Below are 17,450 nucleotides of genomic sequence, written 5' to 3'. Positions count from 1 at the left end.
GTTGCCATGAGTGCGGCATGCCAGTAATGGTGTACATGATATGTCGTGATTTTTATATTACCCCTTGCCACTTAAATCTTCATACAGTCAAGTCACGCAAAATGAAATCAGGCGTATACCACTCAAGCTAGACGGCCGTGAGCTCACCATGTGCGTTGAACATAAATAATCTTGTACATGACACCTACAACACCATTTTGATATTACGACCTTTTAGTTATGTTGGCCATGCAGAAACGTCTCATTATCACTGTTTTTTGATATATCACTTGAAGAATGTGGCCTCAGGAGCACCACAGCCATGGCGTGTAAACCACACGGTTCATGACACGATATGAGTTTCAAATATGACAGGTTATTTATGCTCGTCATACTGCCATGGTATGCCAAACCGATTCTCGTATAAATTCTAATAAATATATTTGCATACGTTACGAAGAGCCCAAAATCATATATAGATAGATAGATAGATAGATAGATAGATAGATAGATAGATAGATAGATAGATAGATAGATAGATAGATAGACAGACACAGACAGACAGACAGACAGACAGACAGACAGACAGATAGATAGATAGATAGATAGATAGATAGACACAGACAGACAGACAGACAGACAGACAGACAGACAGACAGACAGACAGACAGACAGACAGACAGACAGACAGATAGATAGATAGATAGATAGATAGATAGATAGATAGATAGATAGATAGATAGATAGATAGATAGATAGATAGATAGATAGATAGATAGATAGATACAAAAATATATAGATAGATAGATAGATAGATAGATAGATAGATAGATAGATAGATAGATAGATAGATAGATAGATAGATAGATAGATAGATGTGCTTAGTGTTGTCCAAGTTCACTAAGAAATGTGTGGAATTTATTAGTAAATAGAGGACAAAGAACCCTATACAGACGGTCAGTCTAATGTGATATACCGCTGCACTAACAGTCTATAAACCCCTCGATCAAGTCTTAGCCGCCATAAACGTAAACGCTCGAGGAGACAACGATGCAGGTCAGCCGCTAAATATAAACTGTTTCTTTTAACAGATGAATAACGTGCTTCAGAGCTAACATATGCTGCGACTGGGGCAATTACGCAACGTTAAAAAACGAGAAACTGCTACACGTTCGGCTAACTGATTGGAGAAGGAAGGCGCGCCGCATCAGAGTGGTGTTTGTTTTTGCAATAATTCTTCGCGAAGATATTGCATGCCTACGTTTTTATAATAATAGCACACTGAAAGTATGCTTAATACAGGAACGTTTGCGCTGTGTGATCTACTATGCTTTTTGCACAACACGAGGCCCCTGGTATGTATGATGAAAGATAACTCAAGGCTCGCAAAAGACAGGAGCGAAGCCACAGCTCTTGCAATGCTTTGCCAAATGGGAATAAATAAGAAGCGCCTTTCTGTGCGCAGTGATGATGACGCACTTTGCATATTGACCAACGTATAGCTGTTTATATCTGGTGGCAAAGTGGTATACCAACCCGCACTCACGAGGCAGAAACTTCATTTTATGTTTCACATTACGTGTGGCTCGCTCAGAACAACTGACACGGTCGTTTCATGAAACTCAAGCGCAATTTGTTCCTAGTTTCTGGAACAAATCATTGCCGTGCTCTTTTTCAGGCCCCTTTCCAATAGGATACATTACGACTCACGCGTGGAGTCACCCACCGCGCACGTTTAGTACAATCGTAACGGCGTACTATCGTACATTGGCGATGCAAAGAGACCTGAACAGCGGGTAGGCATAGCTTTCGACTCAGTCAAGCTGTGACATGCCTTGACTGTCACTAGTCGAATCTGTGCTTTCGGCCGGCGTCAGTGTGGCATTTTAAAATCTTGTTCTGGCTAGCCCTTTCGCACCGCGTGTGTGTTCCGAGTGCCTGGCATGACTGGCAAATGATACAACATGCGTTGCACGAGAACAACTTGGAGCGAGATTCTAGCGCTTCCATTACGCCGGCTTACAGCATGAATTCTGTCCTGCCATAGCCAAGGCACGCCGCAGTTTGACCGTATCACAAGCAATGCTTTCCGCTGTTCACGTTTCTTCAAATTGCAATAGTATGATTTGTGGGATTTAACGTCCTAAAACCACGATAATATTATGAGAGACGCCGTAGTGAAGGACTTGGGAAATTTCGACCACCTGGAGTTCTTTACCCTGCACCCAAATATGACCACGTGGGCCTACATTATTTTCGCCTTCATCGGTAATGCAGCCGCCGCCGCGATTCTATACCGCTACCTTCGGGTTAGCAACTGAGTACCTTAGCCAAGAGACGAACCACCGCGGCGGGGAAAATCATAATAGTGCGTACCGAATGAAGTCTCTTGCGCGGTCTGGAATGAACATGCAGCTTACATTCCGAACGGTCGGGGAAGGGTTCCTCGACGTTTGAAACAAAATAAGCACAAAATTCCAGGAAAGGAAGAGCGCCGCGAAACATGCTTACAGCCGGACTCAAGCTGTAAAGTTTCGCGTTTGACTTGCTGAGGGCCTATTCGCGTGGCAGTGCAGGGTGTTGCTTCACCACGCTTGCAACAGATGGCGCGACGCGCTTTTCAATTTGACAACAAGCACTGAGCTTGCTGTGTTCTGGTGCATTGTATAGTATATTTGGGCCAGAGGGTGCGAAGAAATGAGTGGGAAGAGCAGGCTAAGTACACCAATCCCACTTTTTTCTCAGTTTCTGCATCTTGTTTTGCGTAGATACTTATTTTGATTTTACAAAGGGTGTGAAATGAACAATCCTCGTCGCTTCTGTTTCTTTTCTGTTTGAAATTGATAATAAATGTCGACTTCGTAACCAACTACCAACCATGTCATCTTTCTAGAACTTCGTTCGCCTGTGGATATAACGTTTTACTTCGCAGGTAAAGCTATGAATACCAGACAGGTTCTCGCGATGGTCAACTACTCATCATGCCTCCTAAAAGTCCTGAGCGGCAGTTGGATACTTACGCATAAAGCAAATGTATTATTATACCTTTCGACAGTTTTGGTTCAAAGGAAAAACAAAAGAATCTTCAATCAATGTGATAGTATTTTTTATACTGGCTAAGAAATTTCAGCCTAAGAAAAATGAAGTTACTTACGAGTGCGTAATTAGGTGCTTCATTATTGCTGCATTTGCTACTTTTTTTGTTTTTCGCAGGTGGCTGCATGGGTATTGTTATAAAATTGAAGCACATCATCACGAGATATCCTAAATGCGGAATGTACATTGGACCCCCAATGAACAGAACCAGAAGAGTATAAGAACGGCACCTTCGTCCTCGTCTGTTTCCTTATAGTTTAGCTCCGTCCTTTTTCTGCGCTGTACTAGCTCACTGCAAACGTAAAAAAAAAAAGCTGAAGCCTATCAGTCAATTCTCTTGGGGTATGAGAAGAGCCATGCCGACTTTTACGCGAATAAAAAAACAGAAAAGACCAACTTTTCTAGAATATTCGTAATATACGTATTGGTGTTGAAATTGGCTGGCTTTCTCGGGAACCGATGCAACAAGTAAATGTTTTCTGATGTAATATTTTTGTTCACTAATGACAAAATTCTATCTTTCGAAATACTTGCTGTACTTCCATGATTTCAAAAACTCGCATTTTCAATGTGGCCGCAGTATCCATTGTGCGCTTTACCACCTTGGATCAGAGGGAGTGCTTAACAGGGAGTGCTTTAACCTGCTGGGCTGTAACATATCTGCCCCTCATTATTACGCAGACTGCTCATTGTAAAGAAAAAAAAACAGATGTCTGCCTTTTCCCTCAGCCAGATGTGCGTTCCCAATGCGTATTTCCAATGGAAATTATTCCTACCCTCCCGATTAATAATATATCAGTCTGAAGCCGATGCGCAGTAGAAGACGCAGTTGTTGCTACATTTACGAGGGTTTTTGCAATTGAAATCTACTACGGTGCATGAGTAGCACGAAAATATTGTAATGAATGCAACTGTGTCGCTGTTGTTAACGTGTGACTTGATGCTTTATCTCATCCTTTGGTTTAGTTCTGCATGAGATCATCTCGCATAAGCTCTTTTCATGAAAATTTTCACAAGAGTTTAAAGAAGTACGTCTACAGTGCTCTCTGTTAGCTGCGCTATCTGTCGCATTGACCGTTCGTTATTCTGAGTTGTGCTTAGAATGGTCCAACAAAGAATAACAAATACATTCCAGTAACAGCTGTAAAATTCAGCCAGTACGTAGAGACTTATACGCGAAACTGCACGAATACGCCCTATAGGTTATCGCGTTCATTTACTGACATATATTATAAGGCACCAAGGTCAATGCAGCAACGTTGCTGGGGACAGAAAATATTTCAGCCCCTCGTCCGAATGCCAGCCGAAAGTTGGGAAGAAGACAAATGAAACAAGATAAAAAGAAATGCAGGCAGCTCCATTATATCACAAAAATATGCGTTCCTCTCTATCAAGACAAAAAAGATGGGGCAGTTCGGAAGATAAAAAAGAAGAATCGATGTAATGGAAATAATATAAAGCATGCAGCTAATTAGGAGCAAGTCACGCTTCACCATAACATGAATGTCGTGATTTACATGCTAGCACCTCTCAGTTACGATTGTCATGAAGTCACGTCAAACACTACTACGTGTTCATCAAGCTAGCGAAATGGCTGCGAGCACCCAATGAGAATTGTGAACAAATAGGATTGTACAAGACCTGCATGTAACGATTTTTATGTTACCGCCTGTCATGTATGCTAGAAATATGCCACACATTACCTATTTTGATTTATAAAGAGCTAGAAAAGGCGACGCAAACGCTCCACGAGCGTTGCATGTATATGACATTTCACATGACATGCACCCCAAGATGTACATGTCCTGCCGCGTCCTGCCCCTAATCGTTCAGTTGCCATGAGTGCGGCATGCCAGTAATGGTGTACATGATATGTCGTGATTTTTATACTACCCCTTGCCACCTAAATCTTCATACAGTCATGTCACGCAAAATGAAATCAGGCGTATACCACTCAAGCTAGACGGCCGTGAGCTCACCATGTGCGTTGAACATAAATAATCTTGTACATGACACCTACAACACCATTTTGATATTACGACCTTTTAGTTATGTTGGCCATGCAGAAACGTCTCATTATCACTGTTTTTTGATATATCACTTGAAGAATGTGGCCTCAGGAGCACCACAGCCATGGCGTGTAAACCACACGGTTCATGACACGATATGAGTTTCAAATATGACAGGTTATTTATGCTCGTCATACTGCCATGGTATGCCAAACCGATTCTCGTATAAATTCTAATAAATATATTTGCATACGTTACGAAGAGCCCAAAATCATATATATATAGATAGATAGATAGATAGATAGATAGATAGACACAGACAGACAGACAGACAGACAGACAGACAGATAGATAGATAGATAGATAGATAGATAGATAGATAGACACAGACAGACAGACAGACAGACAGACAGATAGATAGATAGATAGATAGATAGATAGATAGATAGATAGATAGATACAAAAATATATAGATAGATAGATAGATAGATAGATAGATAGATAGATAGATAGATAGATAGATAGATGTGCTTAGTGTTGTCCAAGTTCACTAAGAAATGTGTGGAATTTATTAGTAAATAGAGGACAAAGAACCCTATACAGACGGTCAGTCTAATGTGATATACCGCTGCACTAACAGTCTATAAACCCCTCGATCAAGTCTTAGCCGCCATAAACGTAAACGCTCGAGGAGACAACGATGCAGGTCAGCCGCTAAATATAAACTGTTTCTTTTAACAGATGAATAACGTGCTTTAGAGCTAACATATGCTGCGACTGGGGCAATTACGCAACGTTAAAAAACGAGAAACTGCTACACGTTCTGCTAACTGATTGGAGAAGGAAGGCGCGCCGCATCAGAGTGGTGTTTGTTTTTGCAATAATTCTTCGCGAAGATATTGCATGCCTACGTTTTTATAATAATAGCACACTGAAAGTATGCTTAATACAGGAACGTTTGCGCTGTGTGATCTACTATGCTTTTTGCACAACACGAGGCCCCTGGTATGTATGATGAAAGATAACTCAAGGCTCGCAAAAGACAGGAGCGAAGCCACAGCTCTTGCAATGGTTTGCCAAATGGGAATAAATAAGAAGCGCCTTTCTGTAAGCAGTGATGATGACGCACTTTGCATATTGACCAACGTATAGCTGTTTATATCTGGTGGCAAAGTGGTATACCAACCCGCACTGACGAGGCAGAAACTTCATTTTATGTTTCACATTACGTGTGGCTCGCTCAGAACAACTGACACGGTCGTTTCATGAAACTCAAGCGCAATTTGTTCCTAGTTTCTGACGCGACGCCAATACCGAAGCAACCTTGTATTTACTGGCCAACTTTCTTCGGGACTTTAGGGAAGTGCGCAAGCATAAGCAATGACCATAAGTTGCCTGGTGTTCACATGGTCAACACTTTCCCCCCACTTTCCCACCCTGTGACTTTGCTGGCTCACGTCTTACATCTATCAAATCAATTCTGATACCGCGGTGCCTAAATAAGCTGCTAAATAAAATCGAAAAATAGAATTGACTATCGAGTAATAAAATACCTTGAATAACAATTGGGCAATGCGGCAGCAGCTCGAGCACCATGCTCAATCCTTTCGTCTTCTTTGCACAGATTGCCTGCTGCCTGCCCGGACCATGGTTGCACAATGTCACCACGCTGGAAACGACGCGATCTACTGCTACGGCATCGACAGACGCTCCGAAACTGCGTGCGCACCTCACCGACGGCGTGCTCTTAAGCTATCATGCGCTACCCGTGCTTGATAGCATTGTTGGATTCGGCAGCACTTCAGCTGACAGTTTGCGCGCCCACCAAAGCAAGAACGTCACTACTGATCACCCAGTCACCGAGCGTCACTGGCATGTGACGTCTTCCACTGCGGGTATAAAAGTTCTGGCTGCACTGTGCTTCACCAGTGGGCAATGCGGCAGCAGCTCGAGCACCATGCTCAATCCTTTCGTCTTCTTTGCACAGGTACGTTACCTAAACCATGCATACTGCTTGAGATCTGACGATCGTTTCTTGCTGCTGCTCATTTGCCCACCTGGTGTTGTGTCGCTATATTCGCATGCGTTGTATAATGTTTGCCGCCTGATTCTTAGTGGTGACGTCGAACTAAATCCTGGCCCTGGTTCTAAAAATAAACTTCTCAAAGACTCAGACGGCCCCGCAACGCGATCTAGGACAACTTCAAATACATCTTCGGAGGCGGTAACACTGCCTACTCCGTCAGCCCATGCTACACAAAACGAGCCCGAAAATACTACCGTTTTATCTATGCTTTCTCAGATACTCACAAGCCAAAATCAGATCGCTAGCGATATAGCAAACATAAAAACACAATTCAACGCAAGATTCGATGCGCTGGAATCACGGGTGGCGGCACTCGAGTCTGTGACAGCTGTCTGCGAGGGGAAATCTGCGTGCGAAGCCTTACGCGCTGAAGGTGCCTCGGCGAGTAAAACACTTGCACAGCTCAGCCTCAAAATAGACGAGCTCGAAAATCAATCCAGGCGAAATAATATTATCTTACGCGGGTTTCCAGAGGACGCCGGCGAGAATGGCGAATCTATACTGTCTAGTGTGTCTGTACTCGTCACGCAGAAAATGAAAATGGAAATGCCACGCGTAGAGCGCATACATAGATTAGGCAAACCGCGTGAAAGGCTGGCGCGTCCGATCATAATGAAACTCCTAAATTTTAACGACAAGATGGCTCTCTTGAAGAAAGCCAAACATCTTAAAGGCTCCGATTTCAGCATTTCAGAAGATTACTCTTTTAGAGTGCGATCTATCCGCAAGAAGTTATGGGACGCGACCTACACTTTCCGCAATAATGGCTCCTCAGTTAAAATAGTGTATGACCATGTATTTATCGACAGCGTTCGCTACAACTGAAACGACGCATCGAATGTTCTAGCTGTGGCCTCTGGTTACCATAGCCATGCTACAAATTAACCTGGGACTTCCCCGAAAGTTCCTTCACAGGGCTTATCGCCGCCCCTTAATACTTCCGGTAGTTCTAGTGCGCCGCTCGTCCGTGGAACTCAGTGTTGACTACCCCGTAGCTCTGCACCCAAACTAACTATTAATAACCTTAACGCAAGAAGCATAACACGCAAATTCCCCGACTTCCTTTCTCTCGTTTCGACATATTCCCCACACATCATTGGTATAACTGAAACGTGGCTCCACGAGGCTATATATGACTTTGAATTTACACCACCCGGATATGTCGTGGTTCGTGTCGATTGACGAATCGGCCGAGGCGGCGGGGTAGCCTTGCTCTTTCGGTCGGACTTACGGTTCTCAGTCCTGCCTAGTCCTTCTGGCATTGAAATAATATGGTGCAAACTTCACATCGACAAACTTCAGATTGTAATTGGTGTCATATACAGCCCTCCGGATTCCTCCCTTGATATGTTTCACACTCTTAACGAGTTCGCAAACGCACACAACTTCGGCACCAAGCATCTTGTTCTTATGGGGGATTTTAACGCCCCTGGAGTTGACTGGCCTTCCTTGACTCACAGCGGCCGCGACTCCCTTATTTGTGGTGAGCTTATAAGTTTTTCGTTATTTTTCGTTATTAACTGGCTACACCCAGCAAATTGCACTCCTTGACTTGGTATATGTAAGTTCAAATATGTTACATAACGTGTGTAAATGCGAGATTATCGACGGTATCTCGGATCACAATGCACTGCTAGTTTCCTTGCAGTGTTCGATTGCGAAACGGCAATTCGTGGTCACTTCCTTTCACGATTTTAACCGCGCTGATGACGTTTCCGTTCTCGACTGTTTAGCCGATAAATTTGAACAATTTTCAGCACTCGCCACACGCAACGATGTTGATGCTTTAGTTGGTTTCTTTGAACAGTTGGTGAAAACTTGCACTCTGGAATTTGTACCGATCAAAACAAAAAAGAAAAATACTAATGTTCCCTAGATGAACCGTGACATCTTGCATCTTTCACGTCGGTACGTAGGATGAGGCAGGCGAGGTCACGCTGTTCCTCTTATGATCACTGTAGATTTCTACAGGCAAAGGAAGAACTCCGGGTCAAAATAAACGCCGCAAAAACCATTTCTTTCGAATAGAACTACCGAACCTGTTATCCAATAACCCACGCAAGTTTTGGTCATCAATATTGCCCCGCGATGCCGCATCAGCGTCATTTTCCATTGGCGATGAAACAACCAATGATCCTGCGGAAATTTCCGAAGCTTTCAATAGGTTTTTTTAGTTTGTTTTCACTCACGACGACCTTGAAAAGTTCCTCTTTTTCATAGTACAAGCTCATTGTTATCAACACCGGACATTATTATTAGCGAAGAGGGGGTTCTCAACCTAATATTAAACTTAAACACTAAGAAATGCAAAGGTCCGGACGACATTCCCAATGCGTTCTTGGTCCGTTATTCCGATTGGGCTTCCAAATATCTTACTGTCATATTTCAGAAATCCCTTGAAACTGGCATAGTGCCTAGCTCATAGAAACTGGCAAAAGTAATTGCGTTATTTAAGTCTGGAGAAAAGCATATTATTAGTAACTATAGACCAATATCACTGACTTCCTACTCTTGTAAACTACTGGAGCATATAATTTATAAACACTTCATGGATTATTTAGAACAACACAACCTATTATCTCAATTTCAGCATGGATTCAGGAGTGGTTTCAGCACGGTTACGCAATTAACAGAATTCGTTCACGACATTTCTTGTTCACTAGATTCCGGAGAGCAGGTCGACGCCATTTTCATCGATTTTTCCAAAGCCTTCGACACGGTATCTCACACTAAGCTGATATGCAAACTAACTGCCATAATAAACAACCCTGTCTTGGTCAAGTGGATAGAAAACTTTCTTTCAGATCGCGCGCAATTCGTAGAATTTAATGGTTCCGTATCCAATAAATCTAACGTAACTTCTGGAGTTTGCCAGGGCTCGGTCCTTGGACCACTGCTATTTCTGATCTACAGAAACGACCTGCCTGGCAACATCAATTTAAAATCCGTTTTTATGCGGACAATTGCGTACTATATGACACCATTAGCACACCGCAGTGTCACCAAAAACTAAACGAGTCGTTTTCTAGGTTTCGCGCGTGGTGTAAAACGTGGCAGATGTCCGTAAGTTTCCGCAAAACAGTATCCATGTCTTTTACTCACAAACGTTCCCTGTCTAATTTCACGTACTCATCCGCTAACATAAACCTCCAAAGAGTTACAGAATATAAGTATCTTGGCATTATTTTCACAAGTAAGCTATCCTGGTCGAAACACATCGAATATGTATGCACAAAGTCACTTAAGAAACTGGGTTATCTTCGGCGCACACTCAGCCAAGCACCGAAAGACACCAAACTCCTGATGTATAAAACACTAATCCGACCTACACTCGACTACGCATGCTCCGTGCGGAACCCTTACCGAAAAGGCGAAATTAACAAAATTGAAGCCGTTCAAAAGAAAGCCATTCGATTCATCTGTCGCAGGTATGACTGCGCTTTTTCACCAAGCACAGCCCTCGTATCTCTAGAGCTAACCACCTTAGCTGCCTGTCGTGAAATTGAATCACTAACCTTTTTTCACCGCATCATTCACTGTTCATATCGCCTGTCATCGAACAAATATGTTACATATGCAAGCCCCACTCAGACCAGAAGCAATCACACCCTTAACGTTTCCCCGTATCATCCCCGCACAGACACGTTCAAATATAGTTTTTTTCCGCGAACGATTGAGCGCTGGAATTTGTTGCCTGGCCACGTGCGCTCTCTTGACTTGCTTACATTTCCTTCTAAAATACAACTATCGTAAACTACGTACATATACCGCTTTGTTTCCTTTCCCCCTTTGTACGAGTGCACTTTTGTACTTAGATGTGTATATTAGGTCGATCCTTATGTAACCCTTTACCATGCCGCTAAAACTGTACACCTCCTTCTATGTTGACTTTCGAACACCTGATTTTGTCGTTACTGTGTTTTCTTTGTTTCTTTTTGCTTTTGTTTCATTATTTACCTTGTTCGATGCACGGTTTTGTGCGATGTACCCACTCCTGATATAGACCCAAGAGGGGCTGCAGTATGTTAAAATAAATAAATAAATAAATAATAAATAAATAAACAAGACAAATGATGCACTCAAACAGAAAATTAGATTGATTGATTGATTTGTGAGGTTTAACGTCCCAAAACCACCATATGATTATGAGAGACGCCGTAGTGGAGGGCTCCGGAAATTTAGACCACCTGGGGTTCTTTAACGTGCACCCAAATCTGAGCACACGGGCCTACAACATTACCGCCTCCATCGGAAATGCAGCCGCCGCAGCCGGAATTCGAACCCGCGACCTGCGGGTCAGCAGCCGAGTACCTTAGCCACTAGACCACCGCGGCGGGGCACAGAAAAGTAGACGAAACGTGAGAAATATGATATTACTCCTAGTGCTCAAAATAAATACACCATTCGATGTCTTGGTGAGTAGCTGGAAGTGCTCTTGAAAGAATCCAAACAATTGTCCTTTGCTATTACAATACAAAAATTTTAAAAGAAGGATCCGAATAAACTTTAAAGATATGTTCATTCGTCAAATAAAGCTCGCTCATTGACTCAGTTTACAGGAGATCCTACCGTTGAGAGTTTTAATGAGTACTTTGCATCAGTGTTTAGATGACAACCGCATTTTTCCGAACAGTGAATCACTATTGGACAGCTAGGCCACCTATGTTTGACGTCAAAAATCCGGATGAAGGTGCACTAACGTTATTAATTATTTGAAAGATAGAAGGTGGAAGGTGGATAGAAGGTGGATAGAAGGTGGAAGGTGGATAGAAGAAAGGTGGAAGAAAGATAAAGTTATTCCATTCGTAAAAGTGTCAGTAAAGACAATGTAGCAAACTTTCGACCCGTTTTATTTACTAGCCCTTGTTTAAAGATACTTGAACGTACACTCTAAAAATTTTTACACCCATAAGGATATATTTGTTTTGTCCCATGGGCAACACCCTTCTTGGGTGTGCAGGAGCACCCTAAACAATAAGGTGTTTAGAAACACCCTGAAACCGAAGGGTGTAAGGAAACATTACACCCTACTTCAATAGGTGTTTATGAACACCCCTAAACTATGGGTGTTGGATGAAGCTACACCCATGCGAGTGGGGTGTACACTGAAAAACTCCTTGAAACGATGGCAGTTATATGGATGAGCATACTTGATCAAATGAAGCGCAATTAACGGGCAACAAAAGTAGAGACACAGCAGGTTACGCTTAGACTTGTGTGTTGAGGAGAGCCGTTCACAGCACTTCATTCTATCAAATATGCATCACCAACAGGCCCAAGCCTCAATTGTTTTCAGAGAAAAGCATATATGAAGCTTCTCTGCTGCTGGCAGGGAAGAAGGAAGATTCTGGTGTCCCCCACTGCACTTATACCTGCATGCATGCAGCTGATAAATTAAGGTGCCATGGTCTTGAATGAGCTGCTTGAGACCAGTGTATATATGTGTACGTAGACTGGGCTGTAAACGACAAAGACGCGGAAGGCACTACACACACACACACACACACACACACACACACACACACACACACACACACACACACACACACACACACACACACACACACACACACACACACACACACACACACCACAGTAGTGCAAGCAGTAACCTGTAGCGTAAAGTCCAACCGAACATAACGCCGAAGCAAAAAACAAGCCCATATGTTAACATCTGCCTTTATTATAGAAAAACTGCAAATCTGACAAACAGGACTCTGATGGCATTCTGTAAAACTTTGAAATATGTCACGGGACCAAGTTTCTTTCTCTCTATACCAAAATTCATTGTTTTCAATACAATAAATCTCCACAACTTTCAAAACATTTGTGCTAGTCGGGCAAACGACTGAAACGTATGGCGTTTGATTGACACCTATACAATAGAAAAAAAACACGTAGAAAGAGTAAGCGAGTTCGTGGAGTCACATTTACAACCTATTACATCTCACAGTATAAATTTCGACATTAAAAAAGAGAACATTCAACAAGGTAGTTCAATTGGGGATGTATTAATTTAATGTCAGTGTTGGTATACTTCTAACTGCAAAATCACTCGTCACTGCTGCTCGCACAATAATCTTCAGCTGCTGAGATGACTGGTGCCTTCGAGAGAAGTGGGGCGAAGCTGTTCTTTCTGTACAGGAAATTCAATCCCGGAAACCTAAAATAAATACACGAAGAACAATGACTGAAATTTCACAAAGAGTGCAACATACAGTATGCACCATGGATAACTAACTGCTTTCTTGTGTGTAAGTATAAATTGAGTGCATAGCAAGCATATTCAGTGGAATCGGGCTCCTATGCCGTGAGAAATGCGAGAAAAGGTATGCTGAGCAATAAACGCCTTAAAAAGCGCGCTGTGGCAGAATCATTATGCCTTTCGTGCCGTAGATATGAACCCTACTTTACCCTTTCAGCTTGCTCGCACAGGCAAATAAAAAGGTGCTGCTCCAAGTTGATAATGTTCCATAAGCTGCATGCAACGACCAATCTAAGTGAATGTCAAGTTCTATGTTTAAGTATGCATCAACACAGCTGCATGTGTATTTCTGCAGATCTACCATGGTACTCATTCGATTAGTTTATTGAAAGGAATACAATACGACGCGCTACGCCATATACATATTTTATCTGTATTGCACGAAAGCACAATGCCACTGAGCATACATGACAGTATGCGCATTGAGAAGGTATTCAGTGCAGGTAACTTGTAAAATTAGGTACTACACAGTTACGTATTAAAATGCGAATTATACTAGTGTTCTTGAATGGGCTCACAATGACACGATTATATAATGGAAGAATTGTCTATTGGGTCATTCCACATCAGACGTCCCAGCCATTTTGGTGACCACCGCAGATGTATTCGAAAAAAAATCGCACTGATTTTACTGCATTAAACAAGGTAACTGCTAGAATATTTCGCAGACAAATAATTTATTGGTCACGTGGCTGCCTTCTGAACTTCCCGGAATCCCGTCTGGGTGTTTGTGAAAAAAAAATTATTTCATAAATGTATCTTTTTCCGTGCCAAACTCGGTCTACAAGTTAAGTGAAGGGCTTGCGTAAAGTGTTTGAAGCTCAGTAATATCATTACCATTTTTCTACCACATACACCTCAAATAATTTAGCCGAAATGTGTTATATCTGCATTTTTCTATATCAATGCTGCACTTTGAATGAATATCTGAGGAGTGAATACTTAATCCACATAAGTTACATTTGGAGGAAAAATATTTTAGACCTCTCAAGCTGTCAAACTTTACAAAAAAATCGCAAATTTCACAAAATAATTGTTTTGTCTATAATGAGACGCAACTTGTACCATGTGGTGGTTGAATTAAAATAGACTTTGTACCTAAATCAAAGCAAATAAACAGTTCTTTTCATGTGCCAAATTTCGTCATAGCAATTTATGTTTTGAGTAAAAGATCACAGCATATCCACGGAGTGAATGATGATGAGGGGGGTGTAACGTTCGTCCGTCCGGACGCACAAACGAATGGACAGACAGTCTCACGCCAGAATGGACGAACAGAGAGACGGACGGACTCACGGAGACACACGGAAGCCCGGACGGATGGATGCACAAACGAACGGACGAAAGCACAAATGTACGGACGAACCACGAATCATCATTTTGTCCGTGTATATGCTGTGAAAACCACTAACGCTATCTATTGTGCAACTCATCAAGTGGCTACATATTACTAGTACGACTACAGAGGAGGGAATGACCCACGGCCTCAAGAGATTCGCCCCTAAATGATTTTCGAAGTTCCAAGTTCCCCATTCGCCATTTGGTCATACAGCAGCCGACGCCTCGAAGTTCCCATTGCCGTTGATGGGAAAATTAAAAAATATATTTTATTCCTTGAAATAGAAATTGTAATGATGAAACTTGTCACATATAAAGAACTGTTTATTTGCTTTCAATTTAGGTAAAAGGTGAATTTTATTTGGACCATCACATGGTGCAAATTGCGTCACAATACGGACAAAAATGACAATTCTGTGAAATGAGTGATCTTTTTTCGTAGAGGTTAACAGCTTAAGATGTCTAAAAATAATTTTTCATCAAAATATCTTTTCTGGGAAGTAAGTAGTCACAGCTCAGATATTCATACAAAGTGCAGTATAGCAATGAGAAAATGCAAACATAACACACTTTGGCTAAATTATTGCAGACGTATGTGGCCGAAAATTTGTATTCATATTGCTGAGTTTCAATCATCTTACATAAGGTCCTTTACTTAACATGTACCAAAATTGGTATAAAAAAGGTGCGGTACTTGTAAACTATTTTTCTTTCTCAAACAACACTCTATCGACAGGCTGGAAAGTTTGAAAGGCAACCACGTGACCAAAAACGTTTTTCTCTCCGAAATATTCAAGCAGTTCACTGTTTTTAGTGCATCAAATCAGCACGATTTTTTTTTCATACACATTTGCCATAGCCGCAAAATTGGCTGGGAAATGTCAAATAAATTGACCCTGTTACCTTCACTCAATTACCACTGCATACTGCTAAATTAGGGCCATTTGTTTCAATCAAGCTGTCAGGGTGAGAAAGCATAACTCCTTCCCGATGCAGCGTAGGCTGTTTAGTGGCTGTGCGTGTTGTGTTCCCAGATAGATATGCTGCCCAGTCTTACATATTGGCTGCAACACATGCTTAGATACCGTGCAGTATGTATAACATCAAAGCGTTTTTGTGCAACAAAAACTAATAATACGCTTCACATAGCGAAAATACCTCTACCATCTGAAGTAGTTAGCGAAGTTAAGCGCCAAAGCGAGGTGATGGCAATAAAACTCTGAATAACAAGAATATTTTAAAAGTTACACATGATAGAAACAATGTGAATAAAATGTGCTCGAACGTTAGCAGTTATGTTCAAACAAGCGTTTGCACTGTTCAAGTAGGCAATTCGACCACACACACAGACTAAAGGTCTGTTCAAACAAAACTCCAGCTTCAGTGCTCGATCCGCTACATAGGCACGGCTGTCGGCAGTGTCACGCTACGTTGCGGGTGAACCAAAGTACCGGTGAAGACAAATTTAACGAAATTGAATGTATTAGCAAGTAGGCAAACTTTGCGAGGCACACCTAACGCGAAACAATATGCTGTGTTGTCACCCGATGCATCAACCCGAGTTATCACGGTAGTGTTACCGCACAAAACGAAAAAGAACCGAAAAGAACGACAAGGACACCACGCCCTTGTTTTCCGTTCTCGGTCTTTTTGAACAATAAGAAAAACAAAGAAAGTAAATGAACTACCGACATGCCCAAGCATATCCGCCTTACATGCGGTTGATGCTTAGAGCTAACAGGCACCGTCCCCACACATGTATTAATTAGTAAACTAAAATTGATGTGCACCACGAGCGGGCCCCATTAAAAACAGCTGCCAACAAAGGGCACCGCAAGAATCTGTTCAAGTTCTTCGCTGAACCTCAGCGGCGCACGCACACTCTGCTTTGTACTGCAAACACTCTAAACAAACAAACAAAAAAACTTGCACACAGTCACACTTCGCCATCATCCCCATGAAACAATTCGGACAAATATTCTCGCTAAGTAAACATATGCTGATTTGTCATCAACTAGTTGAAAACAAATATTGTTTGAAAACGTTATTCTCGTGCTCACTCAGTTAACAAAGCACTGAAAGGAACAACGTGAGAGCGGTACTCACTATTTCACTTCAAGTGCTCCACAGTATGAATCCACAGGTCCAGTCTTCAGGATGGTGCACCTTCGTAATAATCAGCACTGACAGAACACACTGGTGGAGCACAGAGCGCAGGCACATTTTAAACTAAACACCGACTAATAAACTCTACCGATCGAGAAGCCACGGACACCTCACGCACACACACGGGAGGGTTTATTGCCAGCGCACGCAGTGACATGTAAGACGATGTCGACCCCTTTTCCGCACTGGGCGCCCGGCGCGCAGCAATACCTGGCAGCCACGGAGGAAGGCGGGCAGCCAAGGTTGTCTAGGCGACGAGACTTGATGGCGCCTTGTGGCGCTCTCAGACCGGCTAGATGTGGTTTAACGCTAGCTCCGGCCCTCTGCTGATAACGTGGGCGCTGATTTTTTTTTTCGGCAGCGATTTGTTGCGTTATACTCGTTCTTTAACAGTGCATCTGAATCGCAGTGAACTTTGTGACGGTGCAGTGCGGCCAGCACGAGCTACTAGTCAGAACGCGCGTTTGTAATATTCAGGAGCAATGTTTAGCGCACCTTCACCGACCTTATG

General features: G+C 42.4%; 1 long non-coding RNA gene across 1 annotated transcript; it reads right to left on the bottom strand.

Annotated features, from left to right (window-relative positions):
• Positions 1 to 12,829: 12,829 nt before the first annotated feature.
• Positions 12,830 to 17,037, bottom strand: LOC142767016 (uncharacterized). Its single transcript, XR_012884709.1, has 2 exons — positions 16,880 to 17,037; positions 12,830 to 13,333 (listed from the first exon to the last, which is right to left on the bottom strand). It is a non-coding gene; the product is annotated as an uncharacterized LOC142767016 (long non-coding RNA).
• Positions 17,038 to 17,450: the final 413 nt, after the last annotated feature.

Source organism: Rhipicephalus microplus, chromosome 7 (assembly GCF_043290135.1).
Source record: "Rhipicephalus microplus isolate Deutch F79 chromosome 7, USDA_Rmic, whole genome shotgun sequence".
In the NCBI taxonomy this organism is placed as follows: Eukaryota; Metazoa; Arthropoda; class Arachnida; order Ixodida; family Ixodidae; genus Rhipicephalus; species Rhipicephalus microplus.
The sequence above is the reverse complement of the archived record's forward strand: the minus strand, read 5'-3'. Positions and strand labels throughout refer to the sequence as shown.